This window comes from Cherax quadricarinatus, chromosome 66 (genome assembly GCF_038502225.1).
Source record: "Cherax quadricarinatus isolate ZL_2023a chromosome 66, ASM3850222v1, whole genome shotgun sequence".
Classification (NCBI taxonomy): Eukaryota; Metazoa; Arthropoda; class Malacostraca; order Decapoda; family Parastacidae; genus Cherax; species Cherax quadricarinatus.
This window is the reverse complement of record NC_091357.1, coordinates 8528760-8555100: the sequence shown is the minus strand read 5'-3', so window position 1 is coordinate 8555100 and position 26341 is coordinate 8528760.

Here is a 26341-nt window from a genome sequence, read left to right as displayed (position 1 = left end):
TATATTGTCGGGTCATAGCTCTGTGATTTATATTGTCGGGTCATAGCTCTGTGATTTATATTGTCTGGTCATAGCTCTGTGATTTATATTGTCGGGTCATAGCTCTGTGATTTATATTGTCGGGTCATAGCTCTGTGATTTATATTGTCGGGTCATAGCTCTGTGATTTATATTGTCGGGTCATAGCTCTGTGATTTATATTGTCGGGTCATAGCTCTGTGATTTATATTGTCGGGTCATAGCTCTGTGATTTATATTGTCGGGTCATAGCTCTGTGATTTATATTGTCGGGTCATAGCTCTGTGATTTATATTGTCGGGTCATAGCTCTGTGATTTATATTGTCGGGTCATAGCTCTGTGATTTATATTGTCGGGTCATAGCTCTGTGATTTATATTGTCGGGTCATAGCTCTGTGATTTATATTGTCGGGTCATAGCTGTGTGATTTATATTGTCGGGTCATAGCTCTGTGATTTATATCGTCGGGTCGTAGCTCTGTGATTTATATCGTCAGGTCATAGCTCTGTGATTTATATTGTCGGGTCATAGCTCTGTGATTTATATCGTCGGGTCATAGCTCTGTGATTTATATCGTCGGGTCATAGCTCTGTAATTTATATCGTCGGGTCACTGCTCTGTGATTTATATCGTTGGGTCACCGCTCTGTGATTTATATCGTTGGGTCACCGCTCTGTGATTTATATCGTTGGATCACCGCTCTGTGATTTATACCGTCGGGTCATAGCTCTGTGATTTATATCGTTGAGTCACCGCTCTGTGATTTATATCGTTGGGTCACCGCTCTGTGATTTATATCGTTGGGTCACCGCTCTGTGATTTATATCGTTGGGTCACCGCTCTGTGATTTATATCGTCGGGTCACCACTCTGTGATTTATATCGTTGGGTCACCGCTCTGTGATTTATATCGTCGGGTCACCGCTCTGTGATTTATATCGTTGGGTCACCGCTCTGTGATTTATACCGTCGGGTCACCGCTCTGTGATTTATATCGTCGGGTCACCGCTCTGTGATTTATATCGTCGGGTCACCGCTCTGTGATTTATACCGTCGGGTCACCGCTCTGTGATTTATATCGTCGGGTCACCGCTCTGTGATTTATACCGTCGGGTCACCGCTCTGTGATTTATATCGTCGGGTCACCGCTCTGTGATTTATACCGTCGGGTCACCGCTCTGATTTATATTGTCGGGTCATAGCTCTGTGATTTATATCGTTGGGTCACCTCTCTGTGATTTATATCGTTGGGTCACCGCTCTGTGATTTATATCGTCGGGTCATAGCTCTGTGATTTATATCGTCGAATCATAGCTCTGTGATTTATATCGTCGGGTCACCGCTCTGTGATTTATACCGTCGGGTCATAGCTCTGTGATTTATATCGTCGGGTCACCGCTCTGTGATTTATACCGTCGGGTCACCGCTCTGTGATTTATATCGTCGGGTCACCGCTCTGTGATTTATACCGTCGGGTCACCGCTCTGGGATTAATATCGTCGGGTCATAGCTCTGTGATTTATATCGTCGGGTCACCGCTCTGTGATTTATATCGTTGGGTCACCGCTCTGTGATTTATATCGTCGGGTCATAGCTCTGTGATTTATATCGTCGGGTCATAGCTCTGTGATTTATATCGTTGGGTCACCGCTCTGTGATTTATATCGTCGGGTCCTAGCTCTGTGATTTATATCGTCGGGTCTTAGCTCTGTGATTTATATCGTTGGGTCACCGCTCTCTGATTTATATCGTCGGGTCATAGCTCTGTGATTTATATCGTCGGGTCATAGCTCTGTGATTTATATCGTTGGGTCACCGCTCTGTGATTTATATCGTCAGGTCATAGCTCTGTGATTTATATCGTCGGGTCATAGCTCTGTGATTTATATCGTCGGGTCAAAGCTCTGTGATTTATATCGTCGGGTCATAGCTCTGCGATTTATATCGTCGGGTCATAGCTTTGTGATTTATATCGTTGGGTCACCGCTCTGTGATTTATATCGTCAGGTCATAGCTCTGTGATTTATATCGTCGGGTCATAGCTCTGTGATTTATATCGTCAGGTCAAAGCTCTGTGATTTATATCGTCGGGTCATAGCTCTGCGATTTATATCGTCGAGTCATAGCTCTGTGATTTATATCGTCGGGTCATAGCTATGTGATTTATATCGTTGGGTCACCGCTCTGTGATTTATATCGTCGGGTCATAGCTCTGTGATTTATATCATTGGGTCACCGCTCTGTGATTTATATCGTTGGGTCATAGCTCTGTGATTTATATCGTTGGGTCATAGCTCTGTGATTTATATCGTTGGGTCACCGCTCTGTGATTTATATCGTTGGGTCATAGCTCTGTGATTTATATCGTTGGGTCACCGCTCTGTGATTTATATCGTTGGGTCACCGCTCTGTGATTTATATCGTTGGGTCACCGCTCTGTGATTTATATCGTTGGGTCACCGCTCTGTGATTTATATCGTTGGGTCACCGCTCTGTGATTTATATCGTTGGGTCATAGCTCTGTGATTTATATCGTTGGGTCACCGCTCTGTGATTTATATCGTTGGGTCATAGCTCTGTGATTTATATCGTTGGGTCACCGCTCTGTGATTTATATCGTTGGGTCATAGCTCTGTGATTTATATTGTTGGGTCACCGCTCTGTGATTTATATCGTTGGGTCACCGCTCTGTGATTTATATCGTTGGGTCACCGCTCTGTGATTTATATCGTTGGGTCACCGCTCTGTGATTTATATCGTTGGGTCACCGCTCTGTGATTTATATCGTTGGGTCATAGCTCTGTGATTTATATCGTTGGGTCACCGCTCTGTGATTTATATCGTTGGGTCACCGCTCTGTGAATTATATCGTTGGGTCACCGCTCTGTGATTTATATCGTTAGGTCACAGCTCTGTGATTTATATTATGTAGTCCCATCTCTGTAGTTTATATTATATAGTCCAAGCTCTGTGATTTATGTTAGGTAGTACCAACTGTGTGATTAATATTATGTAGTGACAGCTCAGTGATATATTGTCTGGAAGAACAGGTATATAAAGTCAGGAATCATTTTCTTATTCACACATTAAATATGGAGCGAATGATGATGAAAATGTTTGTTCTTTCTCGGGTCACCCTACCTGGGTGGGAGACGACCCACGTGTTAACAATAACAAAATCAGTCACCGTTTTGTCTTCCTACCTGGACTTTTCCCTCGGTCCGTGCCCTAGCTACTCGGTCTCTGACCAGGCCTCGCACTGGATGGCCTGGTCAAGTAGACTGTTGGTGATAGGCTTACGAAATTCAGTGTATGCAATACAGTCCGGCTGGTCAGGCACTGACTTAACCCTATCAGGTTCCTTCTTGAGTCAGGATTTTGTTAATCCCCCGTGTGTATTTTGGGAGGCTGTTGAAAAATCTTGGGCCTCTTACACTCATTGTGCTTTCCCTTAGTACACACTCATGGCACACCTTGTTATCATTGAGGTATATTGCACGGTCTGTCTAGCCCAGTGGTTCCCAAACTTTTTCAGCTTGTTACCCAATTTAACATGCCACATAAAGCATGTTACCCCTTTCACAAAATGTTGTTATTATTGATATATATGGCTAAACGTGAACGTATACAGCCTCGCATACTCTGCTAATCCTAGCAAAACCATTGAAAACGTAAGAACCACACATACATTATATATAAAATTAATAATAGCTACAAATTCACAGTAACAGTGGGTAAATACTAACTATATACTGCACAGGGCAGTACACATACATACCAGCTTATGTCTACCTCGGCTGATGCTCACAGATAAACTGACAGTGTGAAATAGAGGCAGCCTCAGGAAGTGAGTGACGCGTACTGGACAGGTCGATCTGGGCTACTGAGTGACTTTTGTCCTGAAGCATACTTGTCAAAATACTTTTGGGTTTCCACACACTTAGCTATATATTTCTGCTTTTCTAATACTGTATATTAGTTTTTGATGTTTATTGTTATTTGGTTTAACTTTATTACTTACTTATAATAGGTTTACTTTACAACTTTATATACTAAGACAAAGTTAACAATAATCCTCATACCGAGTACCGCATTGTTTTCTTGATTTTCAGAATTCATAACTTTTTTTCTGTCACCCCTCCATTACCCCCCAAAAATGGTTAAATTACCCCCAGGGGGTAATTTACCCCCAGTTTGGGAACCACTGGTCTAGCCTCTTGCTTTCACAAGGAGTAATTTCCGTGTGCTGATTTGGGACCAGTTTCCCTAGTACTTTCCAGTATATATTATAACTTGGAGTCTACCTGGAGGGTGCTCCAGGGTCAAGCCCCGGCGGCCTGCCCATGACTAGCCGTCGCTCTGGATCAGGGCCTGATCGTATAGGCTGTTACTGCCGTCTTCACGCAATCCATCGGTACAAACCACAGCCCGGCTGGTCAGGCACTGACTTGAGGTATCTGTCCAACTCCAGCTTGAAGACAGCCAGGGGTGAGTCGGTAATCCTTACGCTTCAAGGAGCACAGGTCAAGGGACTTCAAAATATTCAATAATTTAGGTGCTTGACTGGATTTATTTGTGCAGTGAAGTTTCTCTGAACATTCTCTGGGTATGTAATTTTGCCTGCCTTAAAAGGGCTGTTAATGTACGGCAGTGTTCCAGAATAGAGAGAACATGTGACTTAAAGAGGCCCGTCCATCATTGGCTTGGCATCCCTTGTTTTGAACGTTCTCATTATACATCCTATCATTTTCCTTGCGGTTGTGATAATGACACTGTAGTGATCCTTGAACATGAGATCCTCTGACATTATAATTCTTAAGTCCTTTACGTTAGTTTTTTGCTGTGTTGTGTGGTTAGAGTTCCACTGATCTACATTTTCAGTGGAGCCAGTGTATGGTTGTACTAGTGAAGCCTCAGTATGGTCAGTATATGGTGGTGTTAGTGTTGTGAAGCTTCCGTATAGTCAGTATATGGCGGTGCTGTAGTGAAGCCTCAATATAGTCAATATAGTCAGTACGAAAGCAAAAGACGCGGCAGACGATGCAACATCCCCCCAATGAAAAGCACGTTAAGAGACAACACAATAAGTGTCAGGGGCCCAAGACTGTTCAGCTGCCTCCCAGCATACATAAGGGGGATTACCAATAGACCCCTGGCTGCCTTCAAGCAGGCACTGGACAAGCACGTAAAGTCGGTACCTGACGAGCCGGGCTGTGGCTCGTACGTTGGATTGCGTGGAGCCAACGGTAACAGCCTGGTTGATCAGGCCCTGATCCACCATGAGGCCTGGTCACAGACCGGGCCGCGGGGGCGTTGACCCCCGGAACTCTCTCCAGTTAAACTCCAGGTAAACATGGTGGTGCTGGTGTAGGGAAGCCTCAGTATAGTCAGTACATGGTGGTGCTGGTATAGGGAAGCCTCAATATAGTCAGTATATGGTGGTGCTGGTGTAGTGAAGCCTCAGTACAGTCAGTACATGGTGGCGCTGGTGTAGTGAAGCCTGGGGGTCATTACAGGTACATGTTAAACACAGGTAGCCATGATGAGGGGCAGTGTTTGTAGTGAGCTTCAGTGACTCTCACTTTATCTCACTAACTCCAGACCATCAACCCGACATGTTGTATACTGCTGCACACGCACCTCTCAATCTATTTTACGAGACATGTATATATGTATGTATGTATATGTATTATTGTTCTTTGATTTCTGATTGGTAAGTCTCTTCATTTTTTTTTATTGAAGGTTAGGTTAGATTATTGTGTGCATGTACATAAGCCTATATTTATTTTAACAGACGATGGATAAATAACATGAACTGGCGTGTTAACATAGTGCCTTAGAGCGTACGTATCTCTAAGCACTTGTTATTCAGGAAAGGAAATATCACCGGACCAGAGCACAAGAATCAGAGTAAGACCAGTCCACCATTCCCTGCACCAGGTGTGGTAGACGATACATTGGAGAGACCTCACGCGGTGTAAACACCACACACACACACACACACACACACTACATGAACAACACTATCTGTGCTTGTAGAACTCACACCACCAACAACACCTGTCTCGTCCACCAAGACAAGCCTTCACACCTTGTGGCATGGCTTCTTGTCCTGTAGGAGGGAACTAGGTGCCCAACTCAACCTCAGGGAATTTACAAAGTGCCCAATTCAACTTCAAGGAAGGAGCAGTGTGCCAAACTTGTCCTCAAGAAGGAGGCAAGGTGCCAAACTAATCTTAAAGGAGGGGGCAAGGTGGAAAACTCATATTCAGGGAGGAGGCAAGGTAGAAAAGTCTCATATTCAGGGAGGAGGCAAGGTAGAAAAGTCATCTTCAAGGAAGGGGCAAGGTGCCCAACTCAACCTCAAGGATGTAATGAATGACTCGTCATGAAGTGAACAAAACTCAGTGTGCTTTTGCCATGCTAAACCTCTAACACGACCTTCCATGAAGACAGTTAAAGCAGTAATTAGGTAACACTCCAGACGTAACACTGACCAGTAGACCATAACCTGTGACCAGCGTCCACTGGTCTTGTCTCTCCATGTTTAACCAGCTTCTTGTCTCATTTAACCATGTCCATTTTCTCTCCTTATTTAACATAACCTAACACCACCTCACCATCCACACAACCTTCTTCATTTTCTCTATCTCACCTTCCCTCCCTCTCCCTCTTTCTCCCTCTCTCTCCCTCCATCTCTCCCCCTCTCTCCCTCCATCTCTCCCCCTCTCTGCATGTCAAACAAGCAACTGACTTTGTCTTCATACTCTTGTATGCCTTCAGTGTATAATGAGGCACGGGTGTCAGAGTTCATTGTCAGGGAGGAGAAGAGTTGTGTTTACGGACATGGTATGTTTGTACTCCTGTGTAATTGTATGTACTCCTGAATAAATGCATATAGTGTGTATCTATGTGTACTCGTGTGTACTTCTGTATTCTTGCGTGTGTGTGTGTGTGTGTGTGTGTGTGTGTGTGTGTGTGTGTGTGTGTGTGTGTGTGTGTGTGTGTGTGTGTGTGTGTGTGTGTCTGGGTGTTGTAAATCGTGTACGTTTGACGGATACATAGTGTAGATTAGACTGTTGAAGGTGTTGCCAGTGTTGTGCTGTGCTGGTAGGTGTTGTATTGTTTGGTAGGTGTTGTATTGTGTGCTAGGTGTTGTGTGCTAGGTGTTGTTGTGTGCTAGGTGTTGTTGTGTGCTAGGTGTTGCAGTGTGTGGTAATTGTTGCATTGTGTAGTAGTTGTTGTAGTGTGTGGTAGGTGCTGTATTGTGTGGTAGATGTTGTAGCATATAGTAACTGTTGTATGGTTGGTGCTTTGTATGGTTGATATTGTATTATGTAGTGTTGCATTGTGTGATTGATATTGCATTTTGTGGTGTTGTATTGTGAGTATTGTATTTTGTGGTTAATGTTGCATTGTGCTGTAATTGTTGTACTACGTGGTGGTAGACGTTGTAGTGTGTAGTAGATGTGTGCAGTGAATACTGTACTTACCGAATTGTGTTTGCGAGGGTCGAACCTTGGCTCCTGGCCCCCGCCTCTTAAGCTCACTCAATATCAGCCAAAAATGTTAACCATAAATGACTCACAATTTAAAACAAATAAAACATATTGTATTTTTGCTGTATTTGTTGGTAAGCATGTTGATTTATTTATACATTCATGCACTGGCCCCTTTATACATTCAAATACAACTGTACTTGAATAGAAATTTTTGAAACGAAAGAAATTGAAGTGTTCAAATGAATATAATTATATTTTTGATTATACGGTAGGTCATATAATTGCTGGATTTTCCGCATTCACGGAATGGCCCGCAAAATTGCGGAGAATCGTATCGCAGTGAAAAAATACGCGAAAACAGGTATATTTCGCAATTATAAAGGGATTGTTGCTGGATTTCGCTGTTTGTTCAGTTTGCCAGAGGAAAGTTTTTTTTTTTTTGAGGGGGATTGGCTAGATTTCCATTTTGAGAATGTGAGTGTTGGTCGGTGTGAGGATAATGGTGTTAGTCGGTGCTGATTAATATACATATAAAGGTGTTGGTCGGTGCTGATCAATATATAATGGTGTAAGTCGGTGCTGAGTTGGTGTTGGTTAATATAAAAGGGTGTTAGTTGGTGCTGATTAATATATACCTCTCTACCTATCTCTCTTCCTACCTATTTTCTTCTATCTCTCGTCCTACCTATCTGCTTCTCTCTAGTATGTGTTCCTACCTGTCTGTTTCTCTCTAGTATGTGTTCCTACCTGTCTGTTTCTCTCTAGTATCTCTTCCTACCTATCTTCTTCTATCTCTCGTCCTACCTATCTACTTCTCTCTAGTATCTCTTGTTACCTATCTGCTTCTCTCTAGTGTCTCTTCCTACCTATCTGCTTCTCTCTTGCTATCTCTTTCTACCTCTCTGATCCTCTCTACCTATCTCTCTTCCTACTTATCTGTTTCTCTCTTCCTCTCTTCCTATCTGCTTCTCTCTGCCTGTTTGCCTATCTAAATACCTATCTTCTCTACCTGTTTGCTTGTCTCTTCGTACCTACCTATCAGAGTATCCCCACCTACCTATTTTCATGCCTACCTACCTTCTTATCTGCTTGTCTTTCTGCCTGCATATCTTCCTCTCTTTGTCTACCATCTTTGCATGTCTTATTTACCTCTATACCTTTCTTCCTCCTTCCTTACCTTTCTTCCTCCTTCCTTACCTGTCTTCCTCCCTGGCTGGTTGTTTGTAAGCGAGTCTAGACAAGAACCACCCCATCCCCCCGCCACAACCACCACCACCACTGCTACCAACCCTCCCACCACACCACCACCCATCTACACCACCACCCCTCTACACCACCACTCCTCTACACCACCACTCCTCTACACCACCTCAACTGACTCCTCGCATATATAAGGGGAATTACCAATAGACCCCTGGCTGTCTTCAAGAAGGCACTGGAAAGGTACCTAAAGTCAGTACCTGACCAACCGGGCTGTGGTTCGTACGTCGGGTTGCCTGTGGCCAGCAGTAACAGCCTGGTTGATCAGGCCCTGATCCACCTTGAGGCCTGGTCACAGACCGGGTCGCGGGGGCGTTGACTCCGGAACCCTCTTCAGGTATCCCCTAGGTATACCTCTACTACCCTTGTCCCCACCATTACTGTCACCACCACTGCTACCAACCCTCCCTCCACACTACTAACCCTCTACACCCCTACCACCACCACTTTTTTTCCTCGCAGTAATCCCACCAGCACAATATCTGTCACTGGGTGGCTGGCTACCACCATTCCCAAAGCAATTGAGCTGTGGACGCGAAGGTTAACCGCAGGAAGAAGGGTCTAGGAGTACGACTCTCTCTGTCAGGTACGACTGTCTGCCTCTGTCAGGTAAGACTGCCTATGTCAGCTACGACTGTCTGCCTCTGTCAAGTACGACTGTTTGCCTCTGTCAGGTACGACTGTCTTTCTGTCAGGTACGACCGTCTGCTTATTTTTTTTGAATTGTAATGTGATTATTTTGTAAAAAAAAAAAAGAAAATTGGAAATTTGTGTAATTGGAGAATCATTTCCTGTATTTTTTTCAAGTAGAGATTGTACCAAGTTGATAAGATATTGTGTATTTAATGAATCTGTAACATTATAGGTGAAAAAGCTAATGACTTTGCGTACTCATAGATTTCCATAGATTTCAGTTATTTTTGGGGGGGTGAGAAAAGGGGATGCGAGGAATATCTCAACGGATACCTTGCAGTGTTGGGATACCTTGAGGAATACCTAAAGCTCCCTGGTTGTTATCACAAGCTCCAGTGAATTATAATTTGCAGTTGGGGCTCCTGGGCCGGGAAGTGCTGACTCAGTGTTAGGAAAAATGAGGCAGAGCAACAGACAGTACAGTATAGTGAGACATAGTGAGGTAGAGCAACAGACAGTACAGTATAGTGAGACATAGTGAGGTAGAGCAACAGAGAGTACAGTATAGTGAGACATAGTGAGGAAGAGCAACAGAGAGTACAGTATAGTGAGACATAGTGAGGTAGAGCAACAGACAGTACAGTATAGTGAGACATAGTGAGGAAGAGCAACAGACAGTACAGTATAGTGAGACATAAGTGAGGTAGAGCAACAGACAGTACAGTATAGTGAGACATAGGTAGAGCGACAGACAATACAGTATAGTGAAACATAAGTGAGGTAGAGCAACAGACAGTACAGTATAGTGAGACATAGGTAGAGCGACAGACAGTACAGTATAGTGAAACATAAGTGAGGTAGAGCAACAGACAGTACAGTATAGTGAGACATAGTGAGGTAGAGCAACAGACAGTACAGCATAGTGAGACATAGTGAGGTAGAGCAACAGACAGTACAGTATAGTGAGACATAAGTGAGGTAGAGCAACAGACAGTACAGTATAGTGAGGCAAAATAATAAATGTAAGGGGCCCAAGACTACGCAACAGCCTCCCACCATACATATGGGGTATTGCCATTAGACCTTTGCTTGTCTTCAGCAGGGAACTGGATTGGTTCCTAAAGTTAGTTCCTGATCAGTCCGGCTATGGTTTGTGCGTTGGACTCCATCAGGCCACCAGTAACAGCCAGGGTGATCAAGCCTTGTTCCACCAGGAAGCCTGGTCGTGGACCTGGCCGCCGGGACGTTCACCCTGGGAACACTCTCCAAGTAAACTGCTGATAAATTTAAGATGGGAAAAGTGCAAAGGTTTGCAGCGAGACTAGTCCCCAAGATGAGAGGTATGAGCGATAAGGAGAAGCTAGAGAAACTACACCTGATAAGAGAGGATAGGAGAACAAGGGGTGACACGAATATGACATACAAAATATTGAGATGGATTGATAGGGAAGTCTGTCGAAGAGGCGAATCTCAGGTACACAAGATCACAGCTGGAAGTTAAAACACAGGTGAGTCACAGGGATATCAAGAAATAGTTATTTAGCCATAGAGTTCTCAGGAAGTGGAACGACCTGGATAGCGAAGTGGTAGAGGCAGGATCCATACATAGTTTTATTTGTAAGTATGATAAGGCTCACGCAGCCAAGAGAGAGTGAGCCCAGTAGCGGCCGGCGGAGAGACGGGGCCAGGAGCTGAGACTCAATCCCTGCAGCCATAAACAGGTGAGCACACACACAAACACACACACACACACACAGAGTAGTCAGGAAGTGGAATAGTTTGGGAAGCGATGTAGTGGAGGCAGGATCCATACATAGCTTTAAGCAGAGGTATGATAAAGCTCACGGTTCAGGGAGAGTGACCTAGTAGCGACCAGTGAAGAGGCGGGGCCAGGAGCTTGGACTGGACCCCTGCAACCTCAGCTAGGTGAGTACAACTAGGTGAGTACACACACACAGCTGTGAATCGACCCCTACAACCACATATAGGTGAATACAGTAGTGTATGTTGCGCACATAACAACGTCCATAAATAGTGTTAATTACCAGGCAGTTAACAATATATAAATATCTGGTGTAGCCTTGTTCTCTGCTGTTAATTTGTAGGCTGTGCTATTTTTTTATACCACCCTGATAAATCATTCATTAAATTACCCACATTTGGATAGTCCATTTATCCTGTATCATTGATGGCATGGATGGTAGACTGGGAAACACTGGATAACGAGCCTAGTAGAATGAAATGTCCCACTGGAAAAAATTGGATAATGGTTCTGACGACTTTAGATCTTGTTCCATTGGATATGAACTGGATAAGGTTGTGAACAGAAGAATATTGTCTCAGTGAACGCTTGTTCAGCAGTCTGAAGACAGTAATGAATTCTGCTCACCCTTAAGGTCTTTCTGTAGCTTAAGTTTTAAAGGGTTGGACCGGTAAGGCAGTGGAAAGCCTTAGGCAGATGACCAAAAGCTCCAGCTGTTGGGTCATCAGATGACCAAGACCCACGTCAGGAAACACTTGTCCTGTTTCCTGACGAACTTTACCTAAACTAACCTCCTTCGGTGGGATCTGCAGCTTCCTTTCCCTTTCCCCAATCTTCATTATCTTGCTTTTACTAAGGTTTAATTCACACAACCACTTCTCCGACCAGTCTTGCACTTGGTGTAGATTCGTCTGTAGCTTTTGTAGACAGTAAGCCTACATGGCTAGTTTCCATATTTTCCACCAGAGGGCAGGTCTCTGGGTGGGTAGTCCCAGGCCTGCCTCGCTCTCACTTGGTGACCAGGCAACCTAGAGTCAACATTTCACTCCTCTCTCCCTCGCGGGCATGGCCCTCTGGGTCGCCCAGGGCACTTAACACACTGCCTGTGTACCACGAACCCAAATAAAGTAAGAAGCCTCCTAAGCCTTATCATTCATCCCCTCATCCCGGGCTTGCACAGGATGCAAATCTTTCGATGATATTGGTGACAGCGGTGATCAGTGGTCGCAGCAAGTTGTTTGCCCAGAGAGAGGAAGGAAGATGTTGTCTCCACTTCATCGCCTGATACAAGAAACATCCGTGTCTCTACGCATTATCCTGAAGTCGCGTCTGCAAGTTTCATTATTCAGACACAGGATCAGCAGGATCCAGGCCGAAATTTCCTGAATTTCGAGAAATCTTTGTGGCGTCACCTAGGTCTTCACAGCGTCCCACGCTGTTCTTCATTCACGTATTCAGCATCACCTGTATGTTTCTTCTGTTGTTGTTCAGCTCGGCACGGCTATTTCAGCAAGTCAGAGGTAAGTTGTGTGGTGCTCTGCATCCAGTGTGGTTGATTCTCCAAGCGGGTATGTGGGGTGTGGAGGAAGTGGCTAGACTCTCCCTTGCTATACACTACCCACGCTCATCTCACACTGCTACAACCATACACCACTCAATGCTACTCACTCTCTGCTGTTTTTATGAATTCAGTGTGAATTCTTTGCCAGAGTTGTGTATCCGAGTGCCCGAGGTTACTCAGTCACGTGGAGCGAGCCACGTGAGTTACCTAAGCCACATGTTGTTGCCTGCTGCCTGGCATCACCCATGATGTCATGATGCTGCCCGCATTATTCCCCTGATGTCACTATGCTGCCTGCATCACTTCTCTGATGTCACAATGCTGCCCGACGTCACCTCGTGATTCACCCACGATGTCTGCCCAACGTCACCTCACGACGTCACCCACGATGCTGCTCGACATCACCCTGGACATTGCCTGATGTCACCTTGCGACGCCACCCTGGACGTCTGCGTGACATCACCTCACGATGCCTCCCTGGATGTCTGCCTGACGTCACCTCGCAACGTCATCCAGGGCATCTGCCTGACATCATCTTCCAACATCATCCTGGACGTTTGCCTAACGTCACCTTGCAATGTCACTCCATGGCATCCCTCACGACGTTACGCCTCACATCACCACAGGATGTCACATCGACAGTGTTATAGTTTCACAGCGAGCAATTTGTTTCAGTATTGTTGAGATGATTGAGAGAAGAGTTGTCACGTGTTAATTCCTCTGTGTTTCTTACCAGTGTTCTTACATGTTTGTGAATAGCTTAGTGTCGATTTTTGCACAGAAAAGTATCTTCTGCTAGTGCAAGCCATGTTGTAACCGCAGATGTGTGCAGTTTTCCGTGTGTCCGAGCGCAGACCACTGGTTACATGTCATCGCGTTGTGACCGTTGACAGCTGACATTACTCAGTCCAGGCATCAGTTTATGAGCATCTGAGCCCCCATGTTCAGAAAGCTCTTATGCTTGCAGCTCGTAGTTGTACCTATTACGCCTCCCCATTGAGGCTCGTTTCACTCCACCTCCTGATCGTCGGAGTGCAGTTATGTGTAGAAAACCAGTCTGAGGATGCTTAGACTAACCTCTGCTAGGATGACACTGTCAAGCTGCAGTAGCCCTGTCGGCAGGTGACTGTCTCATTCGTGTCACAGCTTCAGTGAGCAGCCTGCACAAAGTATGATGTCACTTTGACTGCTAGCTCGCTAACTCCAGTTATGGTGTATGCTGCTATGACTCCCAGATGATGCACTGAGTCATCCCTGCCACGACTCACTCCATTTTCGTCGGCAGTAACAGCCCCAGCCCCAGTGACAGTACCAGTCGAGAAGTGTCCTGAGTTGCTTGCCAGAAGAAGTCCTGTCCAGTTGCCGAGTACTGGCGACGTCTCACTTGAGGGCACCAGCAGGTTGTGCCCCAGGTTGAGTGAACCCTGCAGCTACTACTCCACAATGACTGCTTCACCATTCCAGAGGAGGCCATACCCTGTCACAGCTCAGCCGCAGCGATGTCTCCTGTGCTGCAGTATCTGTCCAGACGCAGGAAGCATGCAGTGATGCCCGCCGAGGCTCACTGCCTTGGACCACAATGTTTTAGCACTGCCCATAATTTTTTCTTTCCTCCCAGTAGAAAGTTTTTTTGTCCTTGTCCACATGTATATATATGTTTTTATTTTGTGTTCTGTGCCTTGTTCCTGTGAGAGAGAGAGACTTCAGTTTTTTTTTAGTCATGCATGGTTGAGGATGACCATGGGTAGGTGGCTGAGCAAAATGTAGACAGCAAGCCTACATGGCTAGTTTCTATAGCTTCCACCAGAGGGCAGGTCTCTGGGTGGGCATTCCCAGGCCTGCTTCGCTCTCACTTGGCGACCAGGCAACCTAGAGTCAACATTCCACTCCTCTCTTCCTTGTGGGCATGGCCCTCTGGGCCGCCCAGGACATTTAAACACACTGCCTGTGTACAATGAACCCAAATAAGCAAGAAGCCTCCGAAGTCTTATCATCCCCGGCTTGCACAATGAAATTCTTCGATGATACCTTTCACAGTCCTCATCTCTTTTTATTCTCCTCGTTAGCTTATATCATATTCATTCCCGTTTTGAATCTTATTCATGTAAACTAGAAACAGCACAGAGCATTAATATGATAAAGCTTCACAGAAAGTAACGTCATCACAATGAAAAGTTGCTCGGCAGTCGTGTGTTTTCTGGAGGCGCTGAAGATGGCATCACACTGTACCCGGTGCACCTCTCCTGCTGCTAATTGAACTTTAAATCTTGATAAGATCAATTTTCATCAAGGTTTGCATTCCACTGTTTCTTCATCTTTTTTTCTATGGCACCCCTTATTCCTTTATTCTAGAGACTATAACCCTCCTGAAGCACTCGTATTCTCTTAATCCTTATTCTAGGAGCTATATCCCATAAAGAACCCTTATTCTAGGGCTATACTCCTTAAACAACCCTTATTCTAGGAGTTATACCCCTTAAACAATTCTCATTCTACAGTGCAAGTCATGGCATTATGTCGGATGAGCTCCCGGCATAATGCCGTGAGGAAAATCAAAGACCTATCATACAGAGGGATCTTTCATCAGTGCATTATGCCGGGCAGCAGCCGTTAAAATGACGCCACGGCCTGCCGCCACACTCCACAGTGACTCCTCAGTGCTCACGTGGCTGCTGTGGTGAGAAAAAGTGTTGCGCTTTTGTCTCTCATCTGCCCCACCTTTTATCCGGTGTTTCCTTTGGTTTTGGGGCTATACATGTTTGATTATGGGTAAAAGGCAGTCTTTAACACCTGAAACTATAGCTCAAATCATAGAGTTTCACAAAGCTGGGCACCAGGTGAAAGATATAGTGGAGAATGTTGGTGTTTGTGAGTGCTCAGTGAGGAACTGAGTGCAGTGGTTCAAGGCTGGTGGCAGTGTCAAATTAATGTCTACCATACCTCGGCCTGGCCCCTTGAAGAAGATGTGTGTTTGTATCTTGACTGTATTGAAGAAGCAGTTAGAGAGTACACCTAAGATAACTGCTAGAGAATTGAAAGAAAACCCACATCTTCTCTCAGAGGTGTCTGTAAGAACTGTTAACAGACGTGTCAGAACTGAGCTACAGTAGTCACCGCCAGGTTAAGAAACCGATCCTCTCCAAGCCACAAGAAACGAAGGCTGGATTATGCAAAGAAATATCTTCACTGGAATCCTCACCAGTGGTCTGAAGTACTTTGGAGTGATGAAGCAACCTTCACCGTCACCTGTAATCGTGGGGAACGTGTACCGACCCGCTTGACCCACGCTACACCTGTGGGACCACCAAACACCCAGACTCGCTCATGGTTTGGGGGTGTTTCAGTGCTCAGAGTGTTGGTGAATTCATTGTTCTTCCCAAAAACCAGTATATGAACCAGTATAATTACCTGGATTTATTGTGTGGCAATTTACCTGAGGCACTTGACAAGTGTGGGGCTGCGGTTTTTATGCAGGACGGTGCACCATGTCATACCACCAAATCTGTAGTTCAGTGGCTTAAGGACTGTGAAGTGAGGTTCTTTAATGGCTGGTCAGTTAATTCTGCAGACCTAAACCCTATTTAGAACCTCTGGTAAATAGTGAAACTATGTTTACTGGGCAAGGATATCAGTTCCATCCCACGGCTGGAGGCTGCTCTACATGAGGCATGGAATAATATACCTCCCTTAACCCTCAAGAATTTGTGTGAGAGTCTTTCTACATGGCTGAGGGACGTGATTCAGCGTAAAGGACACAGCAGCAAGTATTAAAACCTCAGTAAGTGTGCAAATATATATATTATAATCTTTCATGGTATGTGTTTGCGTTTTGGTACGTATGTGGGGAGGGGTGGCATAATGCCGTGACTAGCACTGTAGAGGCTATACCCTTGAAAGGAGGGGGGGGGGGCATAGTCCCTGGAATATGGGATGTTGAAGTTGTAATATCGATCTGTATTAACAGACTTCTTCAGGTCACATAACGAGGCTGACTCCCGGGGTCAATATTAGTCTTGCCCTGCCTGCCACCTTGACCTCCCTTTATGCCCTACCGTGAAGGGAGAGTAAAGGGAGGAAAAGATGAAAGGGACCGAGACGTCGTAAGATCCACTCTCCTCTGTGCAGGTTATTTGTGGATAGAAATAAGATAGAATAGAAGGGAGGCTAGTGGGGAAGGGAGAGAAACTAAAAGGAATTAGGATAGACAGAATAGTAGAAAGGGATGGGAGAAAAGACAAAAAACAAAGTGAGGAAATGGAGAAAAAAATAATAAAGGTAAAGAAGGTAAAGATGGAATAAAATTGAAGGCTAAGAAAAGACACCGATGACTGGGATGGTATAATTATTACATTCAGCTTCAGCTCCTTGGATCAAGAACCTTTCAACTGTATTAAGCAAGAAAGTCGTGTTCATTGTGTCTAAAATAATGTTCAGTGTGTCTGATATAGTGTTCAGTGTATCTAAAAGTGTGTTCAGTGTGTCAAAAAGTTCCCATAGTGTCTAAAAGTCCCCAGAGTGTCTAAAACTACGATCAATGTGTCTAAAAGTTGCAAGTGTGTCTAAAAGTTCCCCAGAGCGTCTTAAAAATGTGTCCAATGTTCATATATATTATTTGGAGGAATTTTAAGGACCATTGGTTTAAAGATTTTTTAAATGAAAAATCTTTTCATTTTTGCTTGTTTTTCTTTGATTCTCTTCATCCAGAGATGGAGGGGTCATGGGTTGAAGGGGGTTACGGGTCAGAGGGGGTCATGGGTTGGAGGGGGTCATAGGTTAAAGGAGTTCATGGGTTGGAAGGGGGTCATGGGTCAAAGGGATTCCGGGGTTAGAGGGGGTAATGGGATGGAGGGGGGTCATGAGTTGAATGGAGTCATGGGTCGAGGGGCTCATGGATTGAAAGGGGCCATGAGATGAAGGAGGCCATAGGTTAAAAGGGGGTCATGGGCCAGCACACTTTAATTACTCAAAAACTGCACCCAGCCTCTAACAGCTAAATTGGTCACTTGAAGTAATTACTAAAGGAACTGCTGGGAATTGTTGCAGACCAGGAGTAATTTAGCCTCGTGGATGTGAAGCAGAAAGTGAGGTCTAGAAAGACTGGTAATGATGATGATAATCATTGTAATAAGGATAATGTTGATCATTATTGCTGTGGGATTAATAGTAGTGAGGAGTAAGAGTATCAAAACTATTGATGTTGCTACGAGCATTAAAATATAATAATAATGATAATATAAATAATAATAATATAAGAATTAATAATAATAATATAAGAAATAAATACTACTACTACGACTAATAAATAATAATAATAATAATAAATGATAAAATAATAATACTGTTAAGTCTTAAATAGACAAAAATTGTTACCAATAATACAAGATAACAACAGCTATCACACTAATAAAAGACAAGAAATTGATTCGAAATTTTCGTATACTCTGAGTTTGGATATTGGCAGCCACAACTTTGGATTATTCCAGCCACATCTTCTTAACCACACACAACGTGGCAGTGTTGTACAAAATAGTCATATGGGTGGTGCCCCGTGGCCTGGTGGCAAAAGCTCTCGCTTCACACGGTCAGAGTCAAAGTTCGATTCCCTCCGAAGGGGTGAAAACATTGAGCGTGTTTCCTTACACTGGTTGTCTATGTTCATCCATCAGTAAAATAGGTACCTGGGTGTTAGTCGATTGGTGTAAGTCGCATCCTGGGACAAAACTGACCTAATTTGCTCGAAATGCTCTGCATAACAAGCGGCTTTCTATATAGTAGTATGGCAATAACATCAGCTAGGCCTGTGTACCGTGTATATGTACTAAATAAAAAAATAATATTATTATTGCTATTATTATGATTATGATTATTATTAATGTTGAGGCAGTGACTGCCAGTCTTCTGTTTACGAGGCAGACTGTTTTATCGTCTGTTATAGTATATTTATAGTTTTACCGTTGCAGCCTAACCTAACCTTACCTAACCTAACCTAGCATAACCAAACCAAACATAACTTAACCTAATCTATCCTAACCTAGTATAACCAAACCTTACCTAACTTAACCTAATCTATCCTAACCTAGTATAACCAAACCTTACCTAACTTAACCTAACCTATCCTAACCTAACCCAACCGAAGCCAACCCAACTTAACCCTATGTGAGTGTGATATAGTTATTTGGGTGACAGTTTGATCACGATGGGTTCGGTGCTCATTGTGATCATTAGCAGAGTATCTTAATAAGATATTTTATTATCTTAATTTATGACTAAGATAGTGTAGTTTATAACTATGCAGTAAGAATCGTTCAGTGTCGTGAACATTTGACACTGAATGATATTTACGGATTGAGAGCGAAATATACAGAGTATAGACACTGGTAGGACCTATACATTGTATACAACAACTGTATTTATAGATCTGTATTTTCCGGCATTATAAGACATATAAGACGATGTTTCCAAGAAGTTGTAACGTAACGTTAGTAAACAACTGCTAAAGTGTAACCAAAAGACTACCCTTGACACAGACCTTGAGCATATAAGGCGCAGGCTGATTTTCCAAGATTTTTGTGGGAAAAAGCTGCGTCTTATATGCCGGAAAAATATGGTATTTGGGCCTAGGACTGTGAGAAGGTTCATTTACTGAAACTCATCAAGGAAGGGGGACGAGTTTCTTACTGCTCTCATTATTTTAAATTGTAATATAAAAAATAATGTTTTGAAATTGGGTGTTGTTGCCTGAGATATAGTGATTGTTAAGAAGGTGGGTGTTGCTTGAGCTATAGTGATTGTTAAGAAGGTGGGTGTTGCTTGAGCTATAGTGATTGTTAAGAAGGTGGGTGTTGCTTGAGCTATAGTGATTGTTAAGAAGGTGGGTGTTGCTTGAGCTATAGTGATTGTTAAGAAGGTGGGTGTTGCTTGAGCTATAGTTATTGTTAAGAAGGTGGGTGTTGCTTGAGCTATAGTGATTGTTAAGAAGGTGGGTGTTGCTTGAGCTATAGTTATTGTTAAGAAGGTGGGTGTTGCTTGAGCTATAGTGATTGTTAAGAAGGTGGGTGTTGCTTGAGCTATAGTTATTGTTAAGAAGGTGGGTGTTGCTTGAGCTATAGTTATTGTTAAGAAGGTGGGTGTTGCTTGAGCTATAGTTATTGTTAAGAAGGTGGGTGTTGCTTGAGCTATAGTGATTGTTAAGAAGGTGGGTGTTGCTTGAGCTATAGTTATTGTTAAGAAGGTGGGTGTTGCTTGAGCTATAGTGATTGTTAAGAAGGTGGGTGTTGCTTGAGCTATAGTGATTGTTAAGAAGGTGGGTGTTGCTTGAGCTATAGTTATTGTTAAGAAGGTGGGTGTTGCTTGAGCTATAGTGATTGTTAAGAAGGTGGGTGTTGCTTGAGCTATAGTTATTGTTAAGAAGGTGGGTGTTGCTTGAGCTATAGTGATTGTTAAGAAGGTGGGTGTTGCTTGAGCTATAGTTATTGTTAAGAAGGTGGGTGTTGCTTGAGCTATAGTGATTGTTAAGAAGGTGGGTGTTGCTTGAGCTATAGTGATTGTTAAGAAGGTGGGTGTTGCTTGAGCTATAGTTATTGTTAAGAAGGTGGGTGTTGCTTGAGCTATAGTTATTGTTAAGAAGGTGGGTGTTGCTTGAGCTATAGTGATTGTTAAGAAGGTGAGTGTTGCTTGAGCTATAGTTATTGTTAAGAAGGTGGGTGTTGCTTGAGCTATAGTTATTGTTAAGAAGGTGGGTGTTGCTTGAGCTATAGTTATTGTTAAGAAGGTGGGTGTTGCTTGAGCTATAGTTATTGTTAAGAAGGTGGGTGTTGCTTGAGCTATAGTTATTGTTAAGAAGGTGGGTGTTGCTTGAGCTATAGTTATTGTTAAGAAGGTGGGTGTTGCTTGAGCTATAGTTATTGTTAAGAAGGTGGGTGTTGCTTGAGCTATAGTTATTGTTAAGAAGGTGGGTGTTGCTTGAGCTATAGTGATTGTTAAGAAGGTGGGTGTTGCTTGAGCTATAGTGATTGTTAAGAAGGTGGGTGTTGTTGAGCTATAGTGATTGTTAAGAAGGTGAGTGTTGCTTGAGCTATAGTTATTGTTAAGAAGGTGGGTGTTGCTTGAGCTATAGTGATTGTTAAGAAGGTGGGTGTTGCTTGAGCTATAGTGATTGTTAAGAAGGTGGGTGTTGCTTGAGCTATAGTTATTGTTAAGAAGGTGGGTGTTGCTTGAGCTATAGTGATTGTTAAGAAGGTGGGTGTTGCTTGAGCTATAGTTATTGTTAAGAAGGTGGGTGTTGCTTGAGCTATAGTGATTGTTAAGAAGGTGGGTGTTGCTTGAGCTATAGTGATTGTTAAGAAGGTGGGTGTTGCTTGAGCTATAGTTATTGTTAAGAAGGTGGGTGTTGCTTGAGCTATAGTGATTGTTAAGAAGGTGGGTGTTGCTTGAGCTATAGTGATTGTTAAGAAGGTGGGTGTTGCTTGAGCTATAGTTATTGTTAAGAAGGTGGATGTTGCTTGAGCTATAGTGATTGTTAAGAAGGTGGGTGTTGCTTGAGCTATAGTTATTGTTAAGAAGGTGGGTGTTGCTTGAGCTATAGTGATTGTTAAGAAGGTGGGTGTTGCTTGAGTTATAGTGATTGTTAAGAAGGTGGGTGTTGCTTGAGCTATAGTGATTGTTAAGAAGGTGGGTGTTGCTTGAGCTATAGTTATTGTTAAGAAGGTGGGTGTTGCTTGAGCTATAGTGATTGTTAAGAAGGTGGGTGTTGCTTGAGCTATAGTTATTGTTAAGAAGGTGGGTGTTGCTTGAGCTATAGTGATCGTTAAGAAGGTGGGTGTTGCCTGAGATATAGTGATTGTTAAGAAGGTGGGTGTTGCTTGAGCTATAGTTATTGTTAAGAAGGTGGGTGTTGCTTGAGCTATAGTGATTGTTAAGAAGGTGGGTGTTGCTTGAGCTATAGTGATTGTTAAGAAGGTGGGTGTTGCTTGAGCTATAGTTATTGTTAAGAAGGTGGGTGTTGCTTGAGCTATAGTGATTGTTAAGAAGGTGGGTGTTGCTTGAGCTATAGTTATTGTTAAGAAGGTGGGTGTTGCTTGAGCTATAGTGATTGTTAAGAAGGTGGGTGTTGCTTGAGCTATAGTGATTGTTAAGAAGGTGGGTGTTGCTTGAGCTATAGTTATTGTTAAGAAGGTGGGTGTTGCTTGAGCTGTAGTTATTGTTAAGAAGGTGGGTGTTGCTTGAGCTATAGTTATTGTTAAGAAGGTGGGTGTTGCTTGAGCTGTAGTTATTGTTAAGAAGGTGGGTGTTGCTTGAGCTATAGTTATTGTTAAGAAGGTGGGTGTTGCTTGAGCTATAGTGATTGTTAAGAAGGTGGGTGTTGCTTGAGCTATAGTGATTGTTAAGAAGGTGGGTGTTGCTTGAGCTATAGTGAGTTAAGAAGGTGGGTGTTGCTTGAGCTATAGTGATTGTTAAGAAGGTGGGTGTTGCTTGAGCTATAGTTATTGTTAAGAAGGTGGGTGTTGCTTGAGCTATAGTGATTGTTAAGAAGGTGGGTGTTGCTTGAGCTATAGTTATTGTTAAGAAGGTGGGTGTTGCTTGAGCTATAGTTATTGTTAAGAAGGTGGGTGTTGCTTGAGCTATAGTTATTGTTAAGAAGGTGGGTGTTGCTTGAGCTATAGTTATTGTTAAGAAGGTGGGTGTTGCTTGAGCTATAGTTATTGTTAAGAAGGTGGGTGTTGCTTGAGCTATAGTGATTGTTAAGAAGGTGGGTGTTGCTTGAGCTATAGTGATTGTTAAGAAGGTGGGTGTTGCTTGAGCTATAGTGATTGTTAAGAAGGTGGGTGTTGCTTGAGCTATAGTTATTGTTAAGAAGGTGGGTGTTGCTTGAGCTATAGTGATTGTTAAGAAGGTGGGTGTTGCTTGAGCTATAGTTATTGTTAAGAAGGTGGGTGTTGCTTGAGTTATAGTTATTGTTAAGAAGGTGGGTGTTGCTTGAGCTATAGTTATTGTTAAGAAGGTGGGTGTTGCTTGAGCTGTAGTTATTGTTAAAAAGGTGGGTGTTGCTTGAGCTATAGTTATTGTTAAGAAGGTGAGTGTTACTTGAGATATAGTGATTGTTAAGAAGGTGGGTGTTGCCTGAGATATAGTGATTGTTAAGAAGGTGGGTGTTGCTTGAGCTGTAGTTATTGTTAAAAAGGTGGGTGTTGCTTGAGATATAGTGATTGTTAAGAAGGTGAGTGTTACTTGAGATATAGTGATTGTTAAGAAGGTGGGAGTTGCTTGAGATATAGTGATTGTTAAGAAGGTGAGTGTTACTTGAGATATAGTGATTGTTAAGAAGGTGGGTGTTGCTTGAGATATAGTGATTGTTAAGAAGGTGAGTGTTACTTGAGATATAGTGATTGTTAAGAAGGTGGGTGTTGCTTGAGATATAGTGATTGTTAAGAAGGTGGGTGTTGCTTGAGATACAGTGATTGTTAAGAACGTGGGTGTTGTCAGAGATATAGTGATTAAGAACGTGGGTGTTGTTGCCAGAGATATAGTGATTGTTATGAACGTGGGTGTCGCTTGAGATATAGTGATTGTTAAGAACGTGAGTGTTGCTTGAGATATAGTGATTGTTAAGAACGTGGGTGTTGTTGCCTGAGATATAGTGATTGTTATGAACGTGGGTGTCGTTTGAGATGTAGTGATTGTTAAGAACGTGGGTGCTGCCTAAGATATGGTAATCAGGCTAAGATATGGTAATGACAGGCTTCTCTCACTACATTTCTGATGTAAGAGTCTTTCCGATGGTGTCATTGCTTCTAGTATGAACGCACACGTATAACAACTGATTCCTATCACTCATTACTTCTCTGAAGATGACTTTTATTGGACCTTTGTGACACAGGTTTACACACACACACACACACACACACACACACACACACACACACACACACACACACACAGAGGAGCTGAGTTTCGACCCCTGCAACTACAATTAGGTGAGTACACACACACATAAATATAATGATATGAAATTTAATAGACAACCCAGTAACTGGGTCAGATGAATACCAGCTGTCTAGTGCCATTATGAAATAATTTATAAGATGGCTGGTTTAGTTGAAATTCTGGTGTAATGTAAGAAAACAACGTATATTACTCATTGTCACCTTATAGCGAAGCACCGCTAGTTCCTCAGTGTTTTAGGAATCCCTCCAGATATGTGTTGGTTGGCGACATGTTTCAATATAGAATATTATCCGAAATATTCCTTATACCTGACTCAGGAAATCGTAATAACACGATTGTAAACATTTCAGGGAACGGGGAGGAGGGGATTAGAACCCATGGCAAGTGAGTCCTAAAACTCACACTCACTTGCCATGGGTTCAAGACCCATCCTTTCCGGGATTTGATTCCTTATACCTGTCCAGAATAATTTTCTACAGTGAAGCAAGGCACTAGAACAACACATATCTAGAGGGACTCACATTCTAGAACTAGCGGTACCTCGTTATGAGGTGGCGGTGAATAATCTAGGTTTCTTCGGCGTTGAAGATTAAGATGTGCAACAGTTGGGTGTCTATTGATGAAGCGTTTCGCCTACACAGTAGGCTTCTGCAGTCAAATACAGAGGCAGCAGTGTAATAATGAAATGAAGATGAAGTAATTAGCCCATCAACCTTGGAGAAAAATTATTTGAGGTGGTCAGTCCCTCAGTCTAGAGTAGAGTTCTAATCCAGGGAGCTGAATTCTTTTGCAGGCTGAGGGACTGACCACCTCAAATACTTTTCTCCAAGGTTGATGGACTGATAACATCATCTTCATTTCATTTCTACTGCTCCCTTTGCATTTGACTGAAGAAGCCTACTGTAGGCGAAACGTTTCAACAATAAAGATACTCATCTGTTGCACATATGTCTTAATCTTCAATTTGTCGGTATTTTATATCATTGTCAACAACTCTTCATAAGTCTTTGCGCTGGAGTAACCAAGGTGATGCCAGCACTGTGTAAACAAGAAAGTGCCAAACATTACTGATGGTGTGGCCCTGGGTCCTACATTCCAGCTGCGCCCTCTACCGTTTCATTCGTAAATATTATCTTTTCATTCGAGCTCTTGCTGTTCCTCTTGTTCCGTTTGCCTTTCCTAACCTCTTTTTTTGAGGGGGGAGGGGGCACGATTTAATAGGTCCGCTTCTCACTGCAAAAGCAGAGGTCGGCTATTGACCGCTCTTTTCCCTTGACCAGGAGGGTCGGACCGCTTCCCCTGCCCCACTTTTGCATGCAAAAGGTGAAAGCTTAATTTTTCTAGTGTTGCCTTAGGGTGTGCGTCAATAAAATGTAAAGGAGCTAGGGAGAAAAGGAGGGAAGGAGGAAGGGTGGGACAGAAAGAGAGAGAATAAACATTCATGTATTTATTTCTCTTCGTTAATAATTTATAAAACTGATTATAACATTAAATAATAAGTAAAAACGTCAAAAGAGAGACAATGAAATATAATAGATACATAAAGAATTTAAAAAACGTGAAATTTATATATATATATATATATATATATATATATATATATATATATATATATATATATATATATATATATGTATATATATATATATATATATATATATATATATATATATATATATATATATATATATATATATATATATATATATATATATATATATATATATATATATATATATATATATATATATATATATATATATATATATATATATCACAAACCAAGCGATCCAGGATGCAAAACAACCACGGAGGGGGTAGAATAATAGCTCCAGGCCCTTCGTGTTGCAATCAACACATCACCAGGAGCTTGCAAAATTGCAGAAAAGAGGAGGATGAACAAACAAATGCGATCCCAAAGGACGTCTTCACTGGAGTGAGGAAGGGAGAGAGAGAGAGAGAGAAGGGAATAGGAAGTGTCTTCAGGTATACCAGTACCCATAGCCAGAAGGTTGAATATTATATCATTAGAAAAATCCCACAAGCATTGATATTGTAATAGTAGCCTAAACAAAAGTAACGTGGCAATTATCAAAAATTCGGTCAGACTCCGCTATAAGTAATTTTACATACATAATTATATTGCCAGTGATATAGAAGTCACTGGAAATTATGGGGTAACCATCCACGAGAAAGCGGGTCCATTTTTTTAAAGGGATGAGAAAACTGGACCATTTAAAGGGGAGACTTCTAAAAGTTATGCAATGAAACAGGGCTCGTTAAAAAGAACTCATTTTAAGAGGGAGGCATCTGTAATTACAAGGAAGATGGCCACAGTTATTCATCCCACATGATTCTGAGGCAAATTCTGGTTCAACATTCAGAAACTGCAGGAAAAATAGGCCCTAATTCCTCGATGTGACACTACATATAGTGCATTCATATAAGAGCCCAATTTTTGAGTGTGTACTATTGCCTCAACTAAAAATGCATTTAATTTGAACAACCCGTCGCTGATATTGTATAATGAATGCTAATCATGCTTAATAATTACCGATTCTACAATATTCCTTTCAAGCCAAGATGATTCTTGCTTCCTGCCAATTTGCCGGGCTATTACAAGCTCTAACATGGTTGAAAATCGCGTTCAACTCCTTTGCT